The sequence below is a fragment of the Clavelina lepadiformis genome, chromosome 4, assembly GCF_947623445.1.
Source record: "Clavelina lepadiformis chromosome 4, kaClaLepa1.1, whole genome shotgun sequence".
NCBI classification, from domain to species: Eukaryota; Metazoa; Chordata; class Ascidiacea; order Aplousobranchia; family Clavelinidae; genus Clavelina; species Clavelina lepadiformis.
Window position 1 is genome coordinate 17,063,454 of NC_135243.1, and position 19,863 is coordinate 17,083,316.

At 41.5% G+C, this 19,863-nt stretch overlaps 16 non-coding genes across 16 annotated transcripts; all 16 read right to left on the bottom strand.

The window, feature by feature from the left end:
* Positions 1–511: 511 nt before the first annotated feature.
* LOC143457900 (U2 spliceosomal RNA) lies at positions 512–713 on the bottom strand. Its single transcript, XR_013117556.1, has one exon. It is a non-coding gene; the product is annotated as a U2 spliceosomal RNA (small nuclear RNA).
* Positions 714–1,594: 881 nt separating this feature from the next.
* Positions 1,595–1,787, bottom strand: LOC143457505 (U2 spliceosomal RNA). The gene has a single exon (XR_013117200.1). It is a non-coding gene; the product is annotated as a U2 spliceosomal RNA (small nuclear RNA).
* A 583-nt stretch (positions 1,788–2,370) lies between these two features.
* On the bottom strand, positions 2,371–2,558 carry LOC143457906 (U2 spliceosomal RNA). The gene has a single exon (XR_013117562.1). It is a non-coding gene; the product is annotated as a U2 spliceosomal RNA (small nuclear RNA).
* A 902-nt stretch (positions 2,559–3,460) lies between these two features.
* Positions 3,461–3,653, bottom strand: LOC143457506 (U2 spliceosomal RNA). The gene has a single exon (XR_013117201.1). It is a non-coding gene; the product is annotated as a U2 spliceosomal RNA (small nuclear RNA).
* Positions 3,654–4,236: 583 nt separating this feature from the next.
* Positions 4,237–4,423, bottom strand: LOC143457878 (U2 spliceosomal RNA). The gene has a single exon (XR_013117551.1). It is a non-coding gene; the product is annotated as a U2 spliceosomal RNA (small nuclear RNA).
* An 874-nt stretch (positions 4,424–5,297) lies between these two features.
* Positions 5,298–5,490, bottom strand: LOC143457507 (U2 spliceosomal RNA). The gene has a single exon (XR_013117202.1). It is a non-coding gene; the product is annotated as a U2 spliceosomal RNA (small nuclear RNA).
* A 583-nt stretch (positions 5,491–6,073) lies between these two features.
* On the bottom strand, positions 6,074–6,266 carry LOC143457509 (U2 spliceosomal RNA). The gene has a single exon (XR_013117204.1). It is a non-coding gene; the product is annotated as a U2 spliceosomal RNA (small nuclear RNA).
* Positions 6,267–6,849: 583 nt separating this feature from the next.
* On the bottom strand, positions 6,850–7,042 carry LOC143457510 (U2 spliceosomal RNA). Its single transcript, XR_013117205.1, has one exon. It is a non-coding gene; the product is annotated as a U2 spliceosomal RNA (small nuclear RNA).
* Positions 7,043–7,625: 583 nt separating this feature from the next.
* LOC143457907 (U2 spliceosomal RNA) lies at positions 7,626–7,813 on the bottom strand. Its single transcript, XR_013117563.1, has one exon. It is a non-coding gene; the product is annotated as a U2 spliceosomal RNA (small nuclear RNA).
* A 902-nt stretch (positions 7,814–8,715) lies between these two features.
* LOC143457511 (U2 spliceosomal RNA) lies at positions 8,716–8,908 on the bottom strand. Its single transcript, XR_013117206.1, has one exon. It is a non-coding gene; the product is annotated as a U2 spliceosomal RNA (small nuclear RNA).
* A 583-nt stretch (positions 8,909–9,491) lies between these two features.
* Positions 9,492–9,678, bottom strand: LOC143457879 (U2 spliceosomal RNA). Its single transcript, XR_013117552.1, has one exon. It is a non-coding gene; the product is annotated as a U2 spliceosomal RNA (small nuclear RNA).
* Positions 9,679–10,552: 874 nt separating this feature from the next.
* LOC143457513 (U2 spliceosomal RNA) lies at positions 10,553–10,745 on the bottom strand. The gene has a single exon (XR_013117207.1). It is a non-coding gene; the product is annotated as a U2 spliceosomal RNA (small nuclear RNA).
* Positions 10,746–11,328: 583 nt separating this feature from the next.
* Positions 11,329–11,521, bottom strand: LOC143457514 (U2 spliceosomal RNA). Its single transcript, XR_013117208.1, has one exon. It is a non-coding gene; the product is annotated as a U2 spliceosomal RNA (small nuclear RNA).
* A 583-nt stretch (positions 11,522–12,104) lies between these two features.
* Positions 12,105–12,297, bottom strand: LOC143457515 (U2 spliceosomal RNA). The gene has a single exon (XR_013117209.1). It is a non-coding gene; the product is annotated as a U2 spliceosomal RNA (small nuclear RNA).
* Positions 12,298–12,880: 583 nt separating this feature from the next.
* On the bottom strand, positions 12,881–13,073 carry LOC143457516 (U2 spliceosomal RNA). The gene has a single exon (XR_013117210.1). It is a non-coding gene; the product is annotated as a U2 spliceosomal RNA (small nuclear RNA).
* A 583-nt stretch (positions 13,074–13,656) lies between these two features.
* Positions 13,657–13,849, bottom strand: LOC143457902 (U2 spliceosomal RNA). The gene has a single exon (XR_013117558.1). It is a non-coding gene; the product is annotated as a U2 spliceosomal RNA (small nuclear RNA).
* Between the last annotated feature and the right edge of the window lie 6,014 nt (positions 13,850–19,863).

A 19,863-nucleotide genomic window follows, 5' to 3' on the forward strand; every position in this document is an offset into this window, starting at 1 on the left:
CCGCCACAAGACGCCAAACTGACGAACTCAACCAGCCAGCAGACAGACGACAATCTTCTGGCCGCCGCCCAGTCACATGATTTGCTGCTTGATGGTTATTGGACCGTGACAGTGGAGATATTTTGTGTCTATCCCGTGGAGGCCATTTCTTGCATTTTTCAGCTTTTTGCTATCAAACTGGGAAATACCCTAAAACGATCGCTTTCATTAGTACTCACAACAAATGTAGTAACAGCAGCAGCAGCACAGTTGACTTGAAGAAACTTTCACAAGATAAATCGGGGATTTATCCATTTTATCAAACCATTCCTGCTGTCACACAGGGCCGACAGTCAATTTCTCATTTTACCGGTGACGCAGGTGTACAACATTTATCCCATAGACATTAGTCGATCATCGATCAATCCATCCGCCCATCGTCTTTTTTTTTTTTTTTTTTTTTTCCTCCTCCTCCTCTTCTTCTTCTTTTCTTCAGACTACTTTAATACAAACAAGAGTATCCCACCAGGGTGGGAGATGGGCCGAAGCAGCAGGTACTGCAATAGCTGCACAACCCTCAAACGAGCAGGCGCAAGCGCCTAGCGTCGTTCACCGTTCAAAAATCCGTTTAATCGAAGAGCAGTTCAATGAACTGCGTCCCAGGGATTAAACTGAGAAGAACAGATACTACACTTTTTTTTTTTTTTTTTTTATGCTGTGATGAGGAAAGCGTTCGCCTTCCCCCCCCCAGCTTCTATGTGGGTATGAGGTGGGTGGTGAGTGTTTAGCTCGATTATGAAGCTTAGGTTTGTTCATTTGCCTATCTTCCGATAACCAAATGACCTAAACTTGAACTCGCATTTTTCGCAAAGCGGATACGAGCAGGAGCAAGCTAAGAACCTGGTGAGTGTTGGCAGATGTTTTGTGCGTGAGAGGGCAAAATTTTGGCTGATGTTAACCATACCACTCTCGTACATCAGAAAACTGATGGACCGCCCGCTTGATCTTAGCTCTTGAGAGCCGAGAAGCGATACCTCTAAATCTTCCCGGACTCTTTTTATTCTTCTCAAAATCCTCCTCGACCTCCAAACGTTCCTATATCGCCCGCCACAAGACGCCAAACTGACGAACTCAACCAGCCAGCAGACAGACGACAATCTTCTGGCCGCCGCCCAGTCACATGATTTGCTGCTTGATGGTTATTGGACCGTGACAGTGGAGATATTTTGTGTCTATCCCGTGGAGGCCATTTCTTGCATTTTTCAGCTTTTTGCTATCAAACTGGGAAATACCCTAAAACGATCGCTTTCATTAGTACTCACAACAAATGTAGTAACAGCAGCAGCAGCACAGTTGACTTGAAGAAACTTTCACAAGATAAATCGGGGATTTATCCATTTTATCAAACCATTCCTGCTGTCACACAGGGCCGACAGTCAATTTCTCATTTTACCGGTGACGCAGGTGTACAACATTTATCCCATAGACATTAGTCGATCATCGATCAATCCATCCGCCCATCGTCTTTTTTTTTTTTTTTTTTTTTTCCTCCTCCTCCTCTTCTTCTTCTTTTCTTCAGACTACTTTAATACAAACAAGAGTATCCCACCAGGGTGGGAGATGGGCCGAAGCAGCAGGTACTGCAATAGCTGCACAACCCTCAAACGAGCAGGCGCAAGCGCCTAGCGTCGTTCACCGTTCAAAAATCCGTTTAATCGAAGAGCAGTTCAATGAACTGCGTCCCAGGGATTAAACTGAGAAGAACAGATACTACACTTGATCTTAGCTCTTGAGAGCCGAGAAGCGATACCTCTAAATCTTCCCGGACTCTTTTTATTCTTCTCAAAATCCTCCTCGACCTCCAAACGTTCCTATATCGCCCGCCACAAGACGCCAAACTGACGAACTCAACCAGCCAGCAGACAGACGACAATCTTCTGGCCGCCGCCCAGTCACATGATTTGCTGCTTGATGGTTATTGGACCGTGACAGTGGAGATATTTTGTGTCTATCCCGTGGAGGCCATTTCTTGCATTTTTCAGCTTTTTGCTATCAAACTGGGAAATACCCTAAAACGATCGCTTTCATTAGTACTCACAACAAATGTAGTAACAGCAGCAGCAGCACAGTTGACTTGAAGAAACTTTCACAAGATAAATCGGGGATTTATCCATTTTATCAAACCATTCCTGCTGTCACACAGGGCCGACAGTCAATTTCTCATTTTACCGGTGACGCAGGTGTACAACATTTATCCCATAGACATTAGTCGATCATCGATCAATCCATCCGCCCATCGTCTTTTTTTTTTTTTTTTTTTTTTCCTCCTCCTCCTCTTCTTCTTCTTTTCTTCAGACTACTTTAATACAAACAAGAGTATCCCACCAGGGTGGGAGATGGGCCGAAGCAGCAGGTACTGCAATAGCTGCACAACCCTCAAACGAGCAGGCGCAAGCGCCTAGCGTCGTTCACCGTTCAAAAATCCGTTTAATCGAAGAGCAGTTCAATGAACTGCGTCCCAGGGATTAAACTGAGAAGAACAGATACTACACTTTTTTTTTTTTTTTTTTTTAGGCTGTGATGAGGAAAGCGTTCGCCTTCCCCCCCCCAGCATTTGTTGGGTATGAGGTGAGAGGTGTGTGGTGAGTGTTTAGCTCGATTGTGAAGCTTAGGTTTGTTCATTTGCCTATCTTCCGATAACCAAATGACCTAAACTAGAACTCGCATTTTTCGTAAAGCGGATACGAGCAGGAGCAAGCTAGGAACCTGGCGTGTGTTGACAGATGTAATGTGTCGGAGAGGGCAAATTTTTGGCTGATGTTAACCATACCACTCTCGTACATCAGAAACCTGATGGACCGCCCGCTTGATCTTAGCTCTTGAGAGCCGAGAAGCGATACCTCTAAATCTTCCCGGACTCTTTTTATTCTTCTCAAAATCCTCCTCGACCTCCAAACGTTCCTATATCGCCCGCCACAAGACGCCAAACTGACGAACTCAACCAGCCAGCAGACAGACGACAATCTTCTGGCCGCCGCCCAGTCACATGATTTGCTGCTTGATGGTTATTGGACCGTGACAGTGGAGATATTTTGTGTCTATCCCGTGGAGGCCATTTCTTGCATTTTTCAGCTTTTTGCTATCAAACTGGGAAATACCCTAAAACGATCGCTTTCATTAGTACTCACAACAAATGTAGTAACAGCAGCAGCAGCACAGTTGACTTGAAGAAACTTTCACAAGATAAATCGGGGATTTATCCATTTTATCAAACCATTCCTGCTGTCACACAGGGCCGACAGTCAATTTCTCATTTTACCGGTGACGCAGGTGTACAACATTTATCCCATAGACATTAGTCGATCATCGATCAATCCATCCGCCCATCGTCTTTTTTTTTTTTTTTTTTTTTTCCTCCTCCTCCTCTTCTTCTTCTTTTCTTCAGACTACTTTAATACAAACAAGAGTATCCCACCAGGGTGGGAGATGGGCCGAAGCAGCAGGTACTGCAATAGCTGCACAACCCTCAAACGAGCAGGCGCAAGCGCCTAGCGTCGTTCACCGTTCAAAAATCCGTTTAATCGAAGAGCAGTTCAATGAACTGCGTCCCAGGGATTAAACTGAGAAGAACAGATACTACACTTGATCTTAGCTCTTGAGAGCCGAGAAGCGATACCTCTATATCTTCCCGGACTCTTTTTATTCTTCTCAAAATCCTCCTCGACCTCCAAACGTTCCTATATCGCCCGCCACAAGACGCCAAACTGACGAACTCAACCAGCCAGCAGACAGACGACAATCTTCTGGCCGCCGCCCAGTCACATGATTTGCTGCTTGATGGTTATTGGACCGTGACAGTGGAGATATTTTGTGTCTATCCCGTGGAGGCCATTTCTTGCATTTTTCAGCTTTTTGCTATCAAACTGGGAAATACCCTAAAACGATCGCTTTCATTAGTACTCACAACAAATGTAGTAACAGCAGCAGCAGCACAGTTGACTTGAAGAAACTTTCACAAGATAAATCGGGGATTTATCCATTTTATCAAACCATTCCTGCTGTCACACAGGGCCGACAGTCAATTTCTCATTTTACCGGTGACGCAGGTGTACAACATTTATCCCATAGACATTAGTCGATCATCGATCAATCCATCCGCCCATCGTCTTTTTTTTTTTTTTTTTTTTTTCCTCCTCCTCCTCTTCTTCTTCTTTTCTTCAGACTACTTTAATACAAACAAGAGTATCCCACCAGGGTGGGAGATGGGCCGAAGCAGCAGGTACTGCAATAGCTGCACAACCCTCAAACGAGCAGGCGCAAGCGCCTAGCGTCGTTCACCGTTCAAAAATCCGTTTAATCGAAGAGCAGTTCAATGAACTGCGTCCCAGGGATTAAACTGAGAAGAACAGATACTACACTTTTTTTTCTTTTATTTCAAAGATATTACAAGGTAAAGTAAAAAAAGTTTTGAGTGTGTTGAGTGGGGGTTGTAAAAGAGTCAGGGGTCTCTTTTGCCTACCTTCCGATAGGACAAAAAATTTCCCAACCTTGATTTGACTTGCATTTTGCTCACAAGTGCTACGAGCAGGGGCAAGCCTAAAACCTGGTGAGAGGTGGAAGGTGGTATGTTCGGGAAAGGGCACCAAACTCGGCGGCATCAACCGAGACCCTTTCTACATCAGTAAACTGATGGACCACTACACTTGATCTTAGCTCTTGAGAGCCGAGAAGCGATACCTCTAAATCTTCCCGGACTCTTTTTATTCTTCTCAAAATCCTCCTCGACCTCCAAACGTTCCTATATCGCCCGCCACAAGACGCCAAACTGACGAACTCAACCAGCCAGCAGACAGACGACAATCTTCTGGCCGCCGCCCAGTCACATGATTTGCTGCTTGATGGTTATTGGACCGTGACAGTGGAGATATTTTGTGTCTATCCCGTGGAGGCCATTTCTTGCATTTTTCAGCTTTTTGCTATCAAACTGGGAAATACCCTAAAACGATCGCTTTCATTAGTACTCACAACAAATGTAGTAACAGCAGCAGCAGCACAGTTGACTTGAAGAAACTTTCACAAGATAAATCGGGGATTTATCCATTTTATCAAACCATTCCTGCTGTCACACAGGGCCGACAGTCAATTTCTCATTTTACCGGTGACGCAGGTGTACAACATTTATCCCATAGACATTAGTCGATCATCGATCAATCCATCCGCCCATCGTCTTTTTTTTTTTTTTTTTTTTTTCCTCCTCCTCCTCTTCTTCTTCTTTTCTTCAGACTACTTTAATACAAACAAGAGTATCCCACCAGGGTGGGAGATGGGCCGAAGCAGCAGGTACTGCAATAGCTGCACAACCCTCAAACGAGCAGGCGCAAGCGCCTAGCGTCGTTCACCGTTCAAAAATCCGTTTAATCGAAGAGCAGTTCAATGAACTGCGTCCCAGGGATTAAACTGAGAAGAACAGATACTACACTTGATCTTAGCTCTTGAGAGCCGAGAAGCGATACCTCTAAATCTTCCCGGACTCTTTTTATTCTTCTCAAAATCCTCCTCGACCTCCAAACGTTCCTATATCGCCCGCCACAAGACGCCAAACTGACGAACTCAACCAGCCAGCAGACAGACGACAATCTTCTGGCCGCCGCCCAGTCACATGATTTGCTGCTTGATGGTTATTGGACCGTGACAGTGGAGATATTTTGTGTCTATCCCGTGGAGGCCATTTCTTGCATTTTTCAGCTTTTTGCTATCAAACTGGGAAATACCCTAAAACGATCGCTTTCATTAGTACTCACAACAAATGTAGTAACAGCAGCAGCAGCACAGTTGACTTGAAGAAACTTTCACAAGATAAATCGGGGATTTATCCATTTTATCAAACCATTCCTGCTGTCACACAGGGCCGACAGTCAATTTCTCATTTTACCGGTGACGCAGGTGTACAACATTTATCCCATAGACATTAGTCGATCATCGATCAATCCATCCGCCCATCGTCTTTTTTTTTTTTTTTTTTTTTTCCTCCTCCTCCTCTTCTTCTTCTTTTCTTCAGACTACTTTAATACAAACAAGAGTATCCCACCAGGGTGGGAGATGGGCCGAAGCAGCAGGTACTGCAATAGCTGCACAACCCTCAAACGAGCAGGCGCAAGCGCCTAGCGTCGTTCACCGTTCAAAAATCCGTTTAATCGAAGAGCAGTTCAATGAACTGCGTCCCAGGGATTAAACTGAGAAGAACAGATACTACACTTGATCTTAGCTCTTGAGAGCCGAGAAGCGATACCTCTAAATCTTCCCGGACTCTTTTTATTCTTCTCAAAATCCTCCTCGACCTCCAAACGTTCCTATATCGCCCGCCACAAGACGCCAAACTGACGAACTCAACCAGCCAGCAGACAGACGACAATCTTCTGGCCGCCGCCCAGTCACATGATTTGCTGCTTGATGGTTATTGGACCGTGACAGTGGAGATATTTTGTGTCTATCCCGTGGAGGCCATTTCTTGCATTTTTCAGCTTTTTGCTATCAAACTGGGAAATACCCTAAAACGATCGCTTTCATTAGTACTCACAACAAATGTAGTAACAGCAGCAGCAGCACAGTTGACTTGAAGAAACTTTCACAAGATAAATCGGGGATTTATCCATTTTATCAAACCATTCCTGCTGTCACACAGGGCCGACAGTCAATTTCTCATTTTACCGGTGACGCAGGTGTACAACATTTATCCCATAGACATTAGTCGATCATCGATCAATCCATCCGCCCATCGTCTTTTTTTTTTTTTTTTTTTTTTCCTCCTCCTCCTCTTCTTCTTCTTTTCTTCAGACTACTTTAATACAAACAAGAGTATCCCACCAGGGTGGGAGATGGGCCGAAGCAGCAGGTACTGCAATAGCTGCACAACCCTCAAACGAGCAGGCGCAAGCGCCTAGCGTCGTTCACCGTTCAAAAATCCGTTTAATCGAAGAGCAGTTCAATGAACTGCGTCCCAGGGATTAAACTGAGAAGAACAGATACTACACTTGATCTTAGCTCTTGAGAGCCGAGAAGCGATACCTCTAAATCTTCCCGGACTCTTTTTATTCTTCTCAAAATCCTCCTCGACCTCCAAACGTTCCTATATCGCCCGCCACAAGACGCCAAACTGACGAACTCAACCAGCCAGCAGACAGACGACAATCTTCTGGCCGCCGCCCAGTCACATGATTTGCTGCTTGATGGTTATTGGACCGTGACAGTGGAGATATTTTGTGTCTATCCCGTGGAGGCCATTTCTTGCATTTTTCAGCTTTTTGCTATCAAACTGGGAAATACCCTAAAACGATCGCTTTCATTAGTACTCACAACAAATGTAGTAACAGCAGCAGCAGCACAGTTGACTTGAAGAAACTTTCACAAGATAAATCGGGGATTTATCCATTTTATCAAACCATTCCTGCTGTCACACAGGGCCGACAGTCAATTTCTCATTTTACCGGTGACGCAGGTGTACAACATTTATCCCATAGACATTAGTCGATCATCGATCAATCCATCCGCCCATCGTCTTTTTTTTTTTTTTTTTTTTTTCCTCCTCCTCCTCTTCTTCTTCTTTTCTTCAGACTACTTTAATACAAACAAGAGTATCCCACCAGGGTGGGAGATGGGCCGAAGCAGCAGGTACTGCAATAGCTGCACAACCCTCAAACGAGCAGGCGCAAGCGCCTAGCGTCGTTCACCGTTCAAAAATCCGTTTAATCGAAGAGCAGTTCAATGAACTGCGTCCCAGGGATTAAACTGAGAAGAACAGATACTACACTTTTTTTTTTTTTTTTTTTTAGGCTGTGATGAGGAAAGCGTTCGCCTTCCCCCCCCCAGCATTTGTTGGGTATGAGGTGAGAGGTGTGTGGTGAGTGTTTAGCTCGATTGTGAAGCTTAGGTTTGTTCATTTGCCTATCTTCCGATAACCAAATGACCTAAACTAGAACTCGCATTTTTCGTAAAGCGGATACGAGCAGGAGCAAGCTAGGAACCTGGCGTGTGTTGACAGATGTAATGTGTCGGAGAGGGCAAATTTTTGGCTGATGTTAACCATACCACTCTCGTACATCAGAAACCTGATGGACCGCCCGCTTGATCTTAGCTCTTGAGAGCCGAGAAGCGATACCTCTAAATCTTCCCGGACTCTTTTTATTCTTCTCAAAATCCTCCTCGACCTCCAAACGTTCCTATATCGCCCGCCACAAGACGCCAAACTGACGAACTCAACCAGCCAGCAGACAGACGACAATCTTCTGGCCGCCGCCCAGTCACATGATTTGCTGCTTGATGGTTATTGGACCGTGACAGTGGAGATATTTTGTGTCTATCCCGTGGAGGCCATTTCTTGCATTTTTCAGCTTTTTGCTATCAAACTGGGAAATACCCTAAAACGATCGCTTTCATTAGTACTCACAACAAATGTAGTAACAGCAGCAGCAGCACAGTTGACTTGAAGAAACTTTCACAAGATAAATCGGGGATTTATCCATTTTATCAAACCATTCCTGCTGTCACACAGGGCCGACAGTCAATTTCTCATTTTACCGGTGACGCAGGTGTACAACATTTATCCCATAGACATTAGTCGATCATCGATCAATCCATCCGCCCATCGTCTTTTTTTTTTTTTTTTTTTTTTCCTCCTCCTCCTCTTCTTCTTCTTTTCTTCAGACTACTTTAATACAAACAAGAGTATCCCACCAGGGTGGGAGATGGGCCGAAGCAGCAGGTACTGCAATAGCTGCACAACCCTCAAACGAGCAGGCGCAAGCGCCTAGCGTCGTTCACCGTTCAAAAATCCGTTTAATCGAAGAGCAGTTCAATGAACTGCGTCCCAGGGATTAAACTGAGAAGAACAGATACTACACTTGATCTTAGCTCTTGAGAGCCGAGAAGCGATACCTCTATATCTTCCCGGACTCTTTTTATTCTTCTCAAAATCCTCCTCGACCTCCAAACGTTCCTATATCGCCCGCCACAAGACGCCAAACTGACGAACTCAACCAGCCAGCAGACAGACGACAATCTTCTGGCCGCCGCCCAGTCACATGATTTGCTGCTTGATGGTTATTGGACCGTGACAGTGGAGATATTTTGTGTCTATCCCGTGGAGGCCATTTCTTGCATTTTTCAGCTTTTTGCTATCAAACTGGGAAATACCCTAAAACGATCGCTTTCATTAGTACTCACAACAAATGTAGTAACAGCAGCAGCAGCACAGTTGACTTGAAGAAACTTTCACAAGATAAATCGGGGATTTATCCATTTTATCAAACCATTCCTGCTGTCACACAGGGCCGACAGTCAATTTCTCATTTTACCGGTGACGCAGGTGTACAACATTTATCCCATAGACATTAGTCGATCATCGATCAATCCATCCGCCCATCGTCTTTTTTTTTTTTTTTTTTTTTTCCTCCTCCTCCTCTTCTTCTTCTTTTCTTCAGACTACTTTAATACAAACAAGAGTATCCCACCAGGGTGGGAGATGGGCCGAAGCAGCAGGTACTGCAATAGCTGCACAACCCTCAAACGAGCAGGCGCAAGCGCCTAGCGTCGTTCACCGTTCAAAAATCCGTTTAATCGAAGAGCAGTTCAATGAACTGCGTCCCAGGGATTAAACTGAGAAGAACAGATACTACACTTTTTTTTCTTTTATTTCAAAGATATTACAAGGTAAAGTAAAAAAAGTTTTGAGTGTGTTGAGTGGGGGTTGTAAAAGAGTCAGGGGTCTCTTTTGCCTACCTTCCGATAGGACAAAAAATTTCCCAACCTTGATTTGACTTGCATTTTGCTCACAAGTGCTACGAGCAGGGGCAAGCCTAAAACCTGGTGAGAGGTGGAAGGTGGTATGTTCGGGAAAGGGCACCAAACTCGGCGGCATCAACCGAGACCCTTTCTACATCAGTAAACTGATGGACCACTACACTTGATCTTAGCTCTTGAGAGCCGAGAAGCGATACCTCTAAATCTTCCCGGACTCTTTTTATTCTTCTCAAAATCCTCCTCGACCTCCAAACGTTCCTATATCGCCCGCCACAAGACGCCAAACTGACGAACTCAACCAGCCAGCAGACAGACGACAATCTTCTGGCCGCCGCCCAGTCACATGATTTGCTGCTTGATGGTTATTGGACCGTGACAGTGGAGATATTTTGTGTCTATCCCGTGGAGGCCATTTCTTGCATTTTTCAGCTTTTTGCTATCAAACTGGGAAATACCCTAAAACGATCGCTTTCATTAGTACTCACAACAAATGTAGTAACAGCAGCAGCAGCACAGTTGACTTGAAGAAACTTTCACAAGATAAATCGGGGATTTATCCATTTTATCAAACCATTCCTGCTGTCACACAGGGCCGACAGTCAATTTCTCATTTTACCGGTGACGCAGGTGTACAACATTTATCCCATAGACATTAGTCGATCATCGATCAATCCATCCGCCCATCGTCTTTTTTTTTTTTTTTTTTTTTTCCTCCTCCTCCTCTTCTTCTTCTTTTCTTCAGACTACTTTAATACAAACAAGAGTATCCCACCAGGGTGGGAGATGGGCCGAAGCAGCAGGTACTGCAATAGCTGCACAACCCTCAAACGAGCAGGCGCAAGCGCCTAGCGTCGTTCACCGTTCAAAAATCCGTTTAATCGAAGAGCAGTTCAATGAACTGCGTCCCAGGGATTAAACTGAGAAGAACAGATACTACACTTGATCTTAGCTCTTGAGAGCCGAGAAGCGATACCTCTAAATCTTCCCGGACTCTTTTTATTCTTCTCAAAATCCTCCTCGACCTCCAAACGTTCCTATATCGCCCGCCACAAGACGCCAAACTGACGAACTCAACCAGCCAGCAGACAGACGACAATCTTCTGGCCGCCGCCCAGTCACATGATTTGCTGCTTGATGGTTATTGGACCGTGACAGTGGAGATATTTTGTGTCTATCCCGTGGAGGCCATTTCTTGCATTTTTCAGCTTTTTGCTATCAAACTGGGAAATACCCTAAAACGATCGCTTTCATTAGTACTCACAACAAATGTAGTAACAGCAGCAGCAGCACAGTTGACTTGAAGAAACTTTCACAAGATAAATCGGGGATTTATCCATTTTATCAAACCATTCCTGCTGTCACACAGGGCCGACAGTCAATTTCTCATTTTACCGGTGACGCAGGTGTACAACATTTATCCCATAGACATTAGTCGATCATCGATCAATCCATCCGCCCATCGTCTTTTTTTTTTTTTTTTTTTTTTCCTCCTCCTCCTCTTCTTCTTCTTTTCTTCAGACTACTTTAATACAAACAAGAGTATCCCACCAGGGTGGGAGATGGGCCGAAGCAGCAGGTACTGCAATAGCTGCACAACCCTCAAACGAGCAGGCGCAAGCGCCTAGCGTCGTTCACCGTTCAAAAATCCGTTTAATCGAAGAGCAGTTCAATGAACTGCGTCCCAGGGATTAAACTGAGAAGAACAGATACTACACTTGATCTTAGCTCTTGAGAGCCGAGAAGCGATACCTCTAAATCTTCCCGGACTCTTTTTATTCTTCTCAAAATCCTCCTCGACCTCCAAACGTTCCTATATCGCCCGCCACAAGACGCCAAACTGACGAACTCAACCAGCCAGCAGACAGACGACAATCTTCTGGCCGCCGCCCAGTCACATGATTTGCTGCTTGATGGTTATTGGACCGTGACAGTGGAGATATTTTGTGTCTATCCCGTGGAGGCCATTTCTTGCATTTTTCAGCTTTTTGCTATCAAACTGGGAAATACCCTAAAACGATCGCTTTCATTAGTACTCACAACAAATGTAGTAACAGCAGCAGCAGCACAGTTGACTTGAAGAAACTTTCACAAGATAAATCGGGGATTTATCCATTTTATCAAACCATTCCTGCTGTCACACAGGGCCGACAGTCAATTTCTCATTTTACCGGTGACGCAGGTGTACAACATTTATCCCATAGACATTAGTCGATCATCGATCAATCCATCCGCCCATCGTCTTTTTTTTTTTTTTTTTTTTTTCCTCCTCCTCCTCTTCTTCTTCTTTTCTTCAGACTACTTTAATACAAACAAGAGTATCCCACCAGGGTGGGAGATGGGCCGAAGCAGCAGGTACTGCAATAGCTGCACAACCCTCAAACGAGCAGGCGCAAGCGCCTAGCGTCGTTCACCGTTCAAAAATCCGTTTAATCGAAGAGCAGTTCAATGAACTGCGTCCCAGGGATTAAACTGAGAAGAACAGATACTACACTTGATCTTAGCTCTTGAGAGCCGAGAAGCGATACCTCTACATCTTCCCGGACTCTTTTTATTCTTCTCAAAATCCTCCTCGACCTCCAAACGTTCCTATATCGCCCGCCACAAGACGCCAAACTGACGAACTCAACCAGCCAGCAGACAGACGACAATCTTCTGGCCGCCGCCCAGTCACATGATTTGCTGCTTGATGGTTATTGGACCGTGACAGTGGAGATATTTTGTGTCTATCCCGTGGAGGCCATTTCTTGCATTTTTCAGCTTTTTGCTATCAAACTGGGAAATACCCTAAAACGATCGCTTTCATTAGTACTCACAACAAATGTAGTAACAGCAGCAGCAGCACAGTTGACTTGAAGAAACTTTCACAAGATAAATCGGGGATTTATCCATTTTATCAAACCATTCCTGCTGTCACACAGGGCCGACAGTCAATTTCTCATTTTACCGGTGACGCAGGTGTACAACATTTATCCCATAGACATTAGTCGATCATCGATCAATCCATCCGCCCATCGTCTTTTTTTTTTTTTTTTTTTTTTCCTCCTCCTCCTCTTCTTCTTCTTTTCTTCAGACTACTTTAATACAAACAAGAGTATCCCACCAGGGTGGGAGATGGGCCGAAGCAGCAGGTACTGCAATAGCTGCACAACCCTCAAACGAGCAGGCGCAAGCGCCTAGCGTCGTTCACCGTTCAAAAATCCGTTTAATCGAAGAGCAGTTCAATGAACTGCGTCCCAGGGATTAAACTGAGAAGAACAGATACTACACTTGATCTTAGCTCTTGAGAGCCGAGAAGCGATACCTCTACATCTTCCCGGACTCTTTTTATTCTTCTCAAAATCCTCCTCGACCTCCAAACGTTCCTATATCGCCCGCCACAAGACGCCAAACTGACGAACTCAACCAGCCAGCAGACAGACGACAATCTTCTGGCCGCCGCCCAGTCACATGATTTGCTGCTTGATGGTTATTGGACCGTGACAGTGGAGATATTTTGTGTCTATCCCGTGGAGGCCATTTCTTGCATTTTTCAGCTTTTTGCTATCAAACTGGGAAATACCCTAAAACGATCGCTTTCATTAGTACTCACAACAAATGTAGTAACAGCAGCAGCAGCACAGTTGACTTGAAGAAACTTTCACAAGATAAATCGGGGATTTATCCATTTTATCAAACCATTCCTGCTGTCACACAGGGCCGACAGTCAATTTCTCATTTTACCGGTGACGCAGGTGTACAACATTTATCCCATAGACATTAGTCGATCATCGATCAATCCATCCGCCCATCGTCTTTTTTTTTTTTTTTTTTTTTTCCTCCTCCTCCTCTTCTTCTTCTTTTCTTCAGACTACTTTAATACAAACAAGAGTATCCCACCAGGGTGGGAGATGGGCCGAAGCAGCAGGTACTGCAATAGCTGCACAACCCTCAAACGAGCAGGCGCAAGCGCCTAGCGTCGTTCACCGTTCAAAAATCCGTTTAATCGAAGAGCAGTTCAATGAACTGCGTCCCAGGGATTAAACTGAGAAGAACAGATACTACACTTTTTTTTTTTTTTTTTTTCTATTAACGTTATTTATATTTGAAATAATAAAGACAAAATAATTCAGTTTTCGATTATAGGTTACGATAATTATTTCGTTTGGTTATGTGTGAAAAAATACGATAAAAAATGCAATTTTGTTATTTTGAGTTATATGATGTTCACGGGAATTTTATGATTTAGCAAAATTTCACATTTGGGGAATTCCAAAAAATCATGATGCGAACATTTGGTGGCAATATTCGACATAAAAAAATAATACACAAATGTAGTGAAAGTACAAGTATTACAATGGGTTCCAAGGATAAATTTATATATTAATTGATAATTATCAGTGGAGTGGTTGTTCCAATCAGTTAAGCAATTGGAAAAAGGTTGGGAAAATACAAAAAATTGAAAAAGTTATTTTGAATTATATGATGTTTCGGGAAAATTTATGATTTATCCAAATTTCATATTAGGGGATTTCCAGAGGTTAGTAATTTTGTGGATCCATTGAACATTGTAAAAAACACAAAAAAATGAAAAATACACACATATATGGATATTTAGAGTAAATTAAGTGACAATTATACATATTTAGTTGCATTATCATGTATATATTATGATTTTATTCATTTAAATAATGTTGTTTTCACAAAATAATCATAGTTGTTCATGTTCCATGCATAATATAGTCATATTATGGTCATTACATAAGAGTACATCAGAATAAAGTGTGCATAGAGTTGTCCATTTGGTTTTGGTTTGTAAGGCGATTGTTTTTGTTTCATCGTTGATGGTATTCCAGGTTCATCATTGGTAGTAGATCATTGTTTGGATGGTCGTCATCGGTTTTCATTTCATAAGTGGTTTCAGTTGATGATTGTTGAATGTTGGTTCATCATTCCATGTCAGTTTCGCAGCAGTATTTTTGTTTTTATTTTTTTATAGTCATATTTTTATATTATAAATTGGGGTGATGGAGGTTTGGGAGGTTTGGGAGGGGGTGAGAGAAAAGAAAAAAGGAGGATTATGTACTTTTCTTCAGGAAGTTTAAGATAATTACTTGTATCGTTTATATTTATTTATTATTTTATCATATTTTTTTATTCTATTGGTACATCTTAAGGATGTATTTAGTATTATATATGTTAAATATAGGATATGATGCTATGATAGGTGTCTTAAGGTAAGGTATGGGTTTATTTATGCATATTCCATATTTTTCATTTTATATATATTGTGGTCTAGGTCTATGTATAGTTTATTTAGGTTAACTTTAGTATTATTTCCTGTTTATGACTAAGTAAGCCTATTATATCTGATAGTTATAGTATGTGATGCTGTAACAGACATCTTAGGGTAATTTATATATATATTCATTTATTATGTACAGTATTGTATTATATTATTGTATATATATTGTGGTTTAGTCTTATATATAGGTTATTTAGGTTAATTTCAGTATTATTCTTGTTTATGATCAACTAGGCCTATTTTATCTGCTAAGTATAGGATGTGATGCTGACAGGCATCTTAAGGTATATATATATTGTCGTTTGTTGGGTTCCGAGGATATATTATATATATATATGTTGCTTTCTAGGCCTATATATAGATTATTTAGGTTAAGTTCAGTATGGTCTAATATTCTCAAGTTCTATTTCTATAATTAGAGTAAACTGTCAGTCATCTGTCGTTGCTTTATTTATTTATTTCTCTGTGTTGGTGATCTAGGGATGATTTTATCCAAATCTTGGTTCCGTGAAGTTGATGGTTTCTTCTTTTCTTGGGATGTTGCTTGATTTTTGATGATTTTGAATTTGCATTTTATTTTCCATAATGTTTCCTGCATTTTTCTGTTAGTGTTGGTAATGTATTTATTGCTTTTGTCTTGATTTTCTTTCAGCTGGATGATTTCTTCTCTGTATATTGTTAATAGTTTCCTGATGATGTTGATTTTTGGCATGTCATTTGGAAGTAGGTTGTACATGATGGCTCGTTGTAGATTGGAAAGTTGGGTGTTGGTTTCTTCTTTGATTGTGTCGATAATGTACTTTCTAATAATATTTGTAGTTTTACATTGGAGTAAGACATGATTTATGGTGTCCCTTTCTGTTGAGCAGAGTTTACATTTTACTTTGCGAATTTCATTAGATTTTGTCTTGTATAATTTTTTCTTGTCGTAGAAGGATCCACAGATGAAGGCTTTGTGTGCTACTTTGTATGATAGTGATTGTTCTGCTAGGGTGAAGAAGTTGCAGTTTTTTATTTTTAAAAGAATATTTGTCCATGGAATTGGTTGATCTTGGTCATCTTTGATGTCAGATTGGGTGCATTTTTGTTCCAGAAGGGTACGGTACAATTCTTTTGATGTTGTCGCGTGCATCTTATAGGCCAGGAGGTTGTATTTTTGAAGGATGTCCCATCTTTTTTTCCATGTTTCATTTGGTTTGGGTCGATGCGGTATAGAATTGGAGTAGATGTTTGGATTGATTTGTTTTACGAGGGTTCCCATGTTGTACTTGGCCCATTGTATGAAAAAGGAGTTTTCATAATTATCTTCTTGTATTGTGGTTGTCATTGAGATTAAGTATGTTGTAGCACATTTCATTTCTATGTCTGGTATTTGAAGTCCTCCTTTGTTGTAGGGTGCAATAAGTTGTTTTCTTGCTTGAGGTTCTATGATTTGGGGATACCATAGAAATTTGAAGATTTTGTTTTCTATTTGATTTATAGTACTCTGTCTAGGGTAGAAGATGGCTGCAACTTGTAGTATATGTGGTAGGATGAGGGCATTGATGATATTTTTTCTTCCCAGTAATGATAATCTTCTGGATTTGTGTTGATTTGTTATCTTCTCGATTTTGTTAAGGGTTTGATTCCAGTTGATGTTGGCGGTGTTTTCTGTCATCGAAAAAATGATTCCTAGGATCTTGCTTGTGTTTTCTTTGGTGCTATTTGGGATGATTTGTTTAATTTCATTATAGAGTGGGTCCGAGTTGCAGCAAATGATGGTTTTGTTTTGATTAATTTTTAGTCCTGATTGTCTTGAGAAATTTCGTAAGGTCTCGATTATTTTGTTCAGTGATTCTTTTTCTTGAATGAAGAATGTGATATCATCAGCGTATTGTTGGACCGTCAGATGCTGATTTCCCACAGAGCATCCATGAATGTTGGGATTTTGGATGATTTTATATGTCAGGGTGTTAATAGCTATTATGAATAGCAGCATGCTTAAAGGGCATCCTTGTCTTACTCCTGATTGAACGTTGATTGGGTTGGTTAGGTTTTGACTTATGCGGATTCTTGCTTGAGGATTTTTGTACATGATTTTTATCCATTTGATGATCGTTTTTGGTATGTTCATACGTTTCAGTGTCATGATGATGAATTGATGGCTGAGGTTGTCGAATGCTTTTTTAAAGTCAAATTGTAGGATGGCCAATCTTGATTTTGTGTCCTGGGATTGTTCCATTGCTGCTTGTATATTGAGATGTATTTTTCTAATGTTTCTTCCAGGAAGTCCACATTGTTGGTGTTGAAGGATGTGGTCTTGAACGTACGGTATCAGTTTATTTTTTAGAATCATACTCAGAATTTTATAGTCTGTGTTTAATAATGCTATAGGCCTCCAGTTCTTTATTTCTTCTTTGTTTCCTTTTTTTGGTAGTAGTGTTATGATTGCCATATACTGTGATGGAGTTAGTATTCCTCTCAGATAGGTGTTGTTGTATATTTCTTGCAGTATTGGAAGCAGGATTTGTTGATGTGCTTTATAAAATTCTGTGGTTAGGCCGTCGGATCCGGGGGACTTGTTGTTGTGTAATTGCTCTATTGCTGTCTTGATTTCTTCTTTTGATACAAATGGTGTTGGTTCTTTTTCATTATCTGATGTTATAGGTGGTATTGTTGATAGATATTGTTGGCATTCTTCTTTTGATGGTTGTGTGTCTTGGTTCCATAGTTGATCGTAAAAATCATATGCAATTTGTTCAATTCCTTCTATTTGTGTGATTTTTGTTCCTTGTGCACTGATTAAGCATTGTATGTCTTTTTTCCCTTGTTTCTTGTTTTCGCTTCTGTAGAATAGTTTTGTTGGCTCTTCGGCATCATCAAATATTTTTGTTCTGGATCTTGTCATTGCTCCTTTGTCTTTTTGTACCTGTATTTTCTTTATAGATTCTTGTATTTTCATGAGTTCATTTTGGTCTGTAGGGTTCGTCGAGTTTTTGATAGTTTCTCTTCGATATTGATAGTATATCATTTTTTCCTTTTGTTGTTTGTGTATTTGTTTTGAGAGTTTTTGATAATGTTGTCTCAATTTTCTTTTTGTGTAGTCCCACCATTCTAGGGGGTCTGTTGTTCTTCTCGGGTTTTCGATAAAGTTTCTAATTACAGTATCAGTGCTTGTGTGTTCCATTTCCTGATTGAGAATAGATGAGTTTAGTTTCCATAAGTTTATTTGTCTTCTTCTTGGTGGGGTTGAGAATCTTAGTGCAATTAATGGTCCATATTTGTGATCGGAGAAGTGGTTATTCACATAAGTAGATTGGATGGTCTTGGTCTGTAGATCTTTTGGGATGTAAATTCGGTCTATTCTTGTAGCCGATTTTTTTGTAATATATGAGAAGACGTTCTTTTGGGGATGGAAGCATCGGTAGGAGTCGCATAGTTGAGTTTTGGTGATAAGATTTCTCAGTGTTTCTTGGTCTGGTCTTGCTTGGGTTGGATTTATTGTATCTTCAGAATCAATTATCATATTGAAGTCACCTGCCATGATGATTTCATTGGATGTATTCGTTTCTATGTGTTGTGCCAGTTGTAGGATTTGTTCTTTCCTGCAGAGTACGTTTTGATATGCTCCACCTGATTTCAAATATACATTTATGATTGAGATTTCCTTGTCTGCTATACTTATATTAAGTTGCTGGATTCTATTTTTGATGATAATGTGTTGGTCTTTAAGAAGAAGTCTTTCTCTATTTTTCCGAGTGATGATACAAGTACCATTTTTGAATTGTTTTGTCGTTGTTCTTTTTTCTTCTGTGTTTAGATATATTTCTAGGTTGAGATTTTGTGTCCACATTCGGATGGTTTCCTTGTCGATGAGGTGGGTTTCTTGAAGGCAGAGGATGTCTATTTTATTGTTAACTATGTATTGTTCTATGTCTTGTAGGGAAGGCATGATGCTATTACAGTTTATTGATGCTATTACTATGCTAATGCCCTCCATCGGAAAGATTTCTTCACTTGCTTGTTGTTTGATGTTGATTTAATGAGGGGATGTTGATTTGCTTCTTTGTTTTTTTGGTGTGGGAGTGTCACTGCCCGATGTGCCTCTCCCTCTTTTTTCTTGAACTTGAAATGTTTCAAATGTTTTAATGGTGCTTGGGTTTGTTGAATTTAGTAATTGTTCAAGGTATCTTGCGTTTTCTTCTATAGACGTGGTGGTGTCTATGTCCGTATCCATTATGCTGTTGTTGGGGGCGGTGTTTGTGTCGGATTGATCGTCATCTTCTGGGGAACTATCTGTTTCCATGTTTTTGTTGGTTTTGGAGCTGCATCCCTGCTCGTCTGATTTTTGTTGAGGTTCTTGTTGCGGGGGGGTTTTGTGGAGTCTTGTTGTTTCGTCTTGTTGATTTGTGGAGTTTGTTTCTGATTTGTTTTGAGTGGTGTTGGAGGGTGTATTGAGGACGGCATTTCTATAGGATATGATTCCTTTCCCCGTCGGCTCAGATTGTACTGGTGGAGTTGATTTTTTTGGACATTCTTGAATGTTGTGTCCTATTGCTTTGCAATAATTACATCTGTTTCGTTTCCTTGACGACATAATTATTTCAACCGGTTTCTCATTAATTGTGATTTGTTCTGGAATATTATTTTCTTTAATGTCCTCGATAAGGAGGTGCAGATATGAGTTGCGGAACTCTGGAAACTCTCGGTAATGGCCAAACTGTTGGCGAAGAAGCTTGCCCCATTGTTGTTGTGTGACAATATCGGCGATTTCTTCTAGTGGTGTTTCGAATGGAACTGGGTGGAGGGTGATGGTCGTTGCTGGGGGT